Below are 3,961 nucleotides of genomic sequence, written 5' to 3'. Positions count from 1 at the left end.
GTAATGTTTATGTTGTATATTTATGTTTAATTGTTGATGAGTAATCCATGTGAATCAAGGCTTGATGGTTTTAAAGAATAGCCTATTTTCTTCAACATGCTCACTGTAATCTCGATTTCTTGGAAATTGTAGTAGGATTTCGTTTAAGTTATGTTCTCTTTAACTACTTCCTTATATGTGTATTGTTGATGAATTGTAAGTATGGATGATTGATGATCAAAGCAAGGGAGATTGGTAAGTGATCTATGTTTCTCTAATTGCTAGTGAATGGATGATGTAGTGTGGATGTTATAAGCATGATCTTATAGTAGCTTATGCATGACTTCGTATATGATTAATTGTACTTTAGATACTGCCTATAATGTGTTATAATGATGGATTATGTGTTGTTGTCCCAATGTGGATTGATACTTGAAGAAGTTGATCTCTACTTCCTATAGATTGCTAGTCACTATAATATAAGACTCTATAGGGTATGAATGGATGATTTCATCTATGAAGAGATACTTGTACTTACTGTCCTATGTATGAATTGTTGATGAAAAAGTTTTATTGATCAATGATGATCAAGGTTGATGAATTGGTAAGAATGTCTCTACTTCTCTATAGTATTGTTGATAGAATTGGTTTGGTATTCCTAGGTTGAGTTACTGTAAGTTCTTCTAAAATGGTAATCACTTTTAAGTGATGAAAATGGAGGTTGATAAGTTAATATCCTCTTAAGGTTGGGTTAAGTTTCTCTTAGTTGGGTTTACCCTAAGTGAAGGATGGTGATGGAGTAGTAAGGTTGTAGATATTTATATCTTGTCTTTCTATTCTTGCTTGAACTTGAATCTAATAAATTTTTAGTAAGCTTGTTCATGATAAGAGTCTTGCATTAAAGTATGAATTGTGTGACCTCTATATGCTTGGTATGTCTTGATTGACACTATCTTAAGAATATTTTGAAGATTCTAAAAGTGCATGAAAAAGAATTTTGATCAAATACATGTTTTCTCATGTTGATTGTGCAGCTTAATTTTCTAGTTGAGCATTTAACTTTATGAGATGAGGTAAGGTCCATGTTTGAAGTCACTCTTAATGTGTAATGTTTAGCCTCATAATGAGAAATTGAGCCTCTTTAAAATGAAAAGTGTTTAGTCTCTTGAAAATTATGTGACTTCTATGATTTTAGAAGCATGATTGTAGGTTCACTCTTGAAAAAATGATGGAAAGTATAGCTAATATTCTCTGTGTGTGAATATATATTGTGAGATTGTTCCAAATTTATGCATGTTTATGAAATCTAGTGTTAGGCTAGAAATTAAAATTATGTGAAATGGCTTCCTATTGTTGTGATGTTTGTGGTGTGAGTACCATTTGTGACTTTATTAGGAAGAAAGTATGAGAATGCCATGATTAAAAGTTGAGAAATTCTTATGTGACAATAAAGTTGATATTTGTGTATATGCTTGGGTAGGAACTCATGAGACATGTAAGTGTATTAAGGACAAGTACATTCCTCCACGGACACAACTAAGCATGGTATGATTGAGTATGAACTTTATGGCAGTAGGTCTAATTAGGAAAGACCCTTGTTCATTTACTTAATTCAAGTCTATGTGCTTGGAGTATGAGTGCCTACTAGTTCTTGAGTGTTGTCAAATCTGCCTAACTTTGAATTAAAGGTGGTTGCATGATGATCTCTTAATGAATTAAAATGTAAAGACATTTTATTATAAGGAGAAGAATGTTCCTCATATGAACATGAAAAGAGCCTAAGTGTTTGATTCACTTTGAAAGTGAGTGAATGAAGGTTTTGCTTGCTTATGTGCATTAACTGCTACATGGTGTGAAGTTATGTTCCTTGTACGTTTGGTGCATTAACTTCAATATGATGATGTTGTGAATGTTGTAAGTTGCTCTATGATTCATTGAAGTCCTTGTTGTGATTAAAGTGTTCTAAGTGTCATTTGAGGACGAATTTTCCCAAGCGAGGGATATTGTTGGACCCCCAAAATCAGTTAGGCCGTCTAAAGACAAATGTGCCTATAATCTTGTTAACAAATTAAGTGTTTTAAATTATTCATGGTTGATTTGAAGTAATTTAAAAGTCAAACGTCAAAGGACGACCAAGACGTTAGACGACTAGTCACAAAAAAGGGGCCTTAAGTATTTTTATGTGCTTATGTGTATGTCATGAGATTATAAGGTCTGTATATGATTTATAATGGTGTTTATAGGAATTATATTAAGTTTGGATGTCAAAATTCTAAGAACATCCAAGACGTTCGAAAGTTAGCCCTTGAGACGTGCATGTGTGTATCTTGAGTGTGCCTAGCATGTTTAGACGTGTTGAGAGTATTTGTTTTAGGTGAAACTGATGTTGAAAGAGATTTACATGTTAAGGTATATATTCACGTTGGAAACGTCCCAGTATGACTCCCCAAGGTCCCCACAAAAGGCCCTAAAAAAGGACCCAAAAGTTGTCGAGACACTGCCTTGGCAGTGTCAATCGACGGATCCAAGGGACGGTCCGTCAGTCCACCAACGCCCCGTCAATGGTGAAGCGTCGATTGGGACATATCCTGGAGAAGGATCAACAAGAGGACAGCCTCAAACCCAAAAGACGCATGCCACCAACGGCCCGTCGATGGGCCTAAGAGGCGTCGAGGCAGGCCACCTTTAACTGCATGCACGTTGTCCCATTAAAGGGTGAATGGGAAATTTACCCCATGTGCTAAATTGACCCTACATGGTTTATTTGGTTATTTTTGGGTGTATTTAAGTGATCAAAAAACGTGACAACCCCATTCCCAATTCCATTCACATAAATTAGATTTGCCTCCCAAAAGTATTCTCTCTAGAAGCTCCATTGAACGTGAAGCTCAAGAACAGTTTAGAGAGTGGATTTCCATGGTTTCTTCATAAAGTTTTAGAGGTTTACTTTTACATTAAGGTATGGTGATCCTTCATCTCTAGTTAATCTTCCATCTAGAGAGTTCCTTTCAAAGTTTTAAAAGAAGTTTCGTGATCAAATCTCTTCTTCTTCAATCTAGACATGGGTTCTTTCTCAAAGAGTTTTCAAAGGCTTAATAATGCTAAATTGATGTTAATATGATGATTGTAACATGGATTTCAATACAATTGCATGATGAACCCATGTCCACTTCAACTCTTGTTTTAGCCTATGTATGGGTAATGTGATTGTGACTTTGTATTGATTGAATTATAATTCTAGCATGTTTAATTGCTTATATCTAATGTGTATATTGTATATTGATTGTGAATTGTTGAATATTAATCCATGTGAATCAATACTTGATGGTTTGAAACACTAGCCTATGTTCTTCTACATGCTCACCGTAATCTCAATTTCTTGGCAATTGTAGTAGGATTTCGTTTAAGTTATGGTCTCTTCAACTACTGCCTTATATGTATATTGTTAATGAATCGTGAGTATGGATAATTTATGATCAAATCAAGGGAGATTTGTAAGTGAACTATGCTTCTCTAATTGCTAGTAAATTAATGATATAGTGTAGATGTTAGTAGCATGATCTTGTAGTAGCTTATGCATGACTTTGTATATGATTAATTGTACTTTAGATACTGCCTATAATGTTTTATAATTATGTATTATGTGTTGTTGTCCCAATGTGGATTGATACTTGAAGAACTTGATCTCTACTTCTTATAGATTGGTATTCACTGTAATATAGACTCAATAGGGTATGAATGTATTTCGTCTTTGAAGAGATACTTGTAGTTAATGTCCTATATATGAATTGTTGATGAAAATGGTTAATTGATCAATGATGATCAAGGTTGATGAATTGGTAAGAATGGCTCTACTCTTCCACTTCTCTTTAGTATTATTGATAGAATTGGCCTTGTATGGCATTGTGTGGTATGGTCCACTTATGGTGGCGGTGTTTACATTACTGTATATATATATATATATATATATATATATATATAT

This window comes from Solanum pennellii, chromosome 6, assembly GCF_001406875.1.
Source record: "Solanum pennellii chromosome 6, SPENNV200".
NCBI classification, from domain to species: Eukaryota; Viridiplantae; Streptophyta; class Magnoliopsida; order Solanales; family Solanaceae; genus Solanum; species Solanum pennellii.
The sequence above is the reverse complement of the archived record's forward strand: the minus strand, read 5'-3'. Positions refer to the sequence as shown.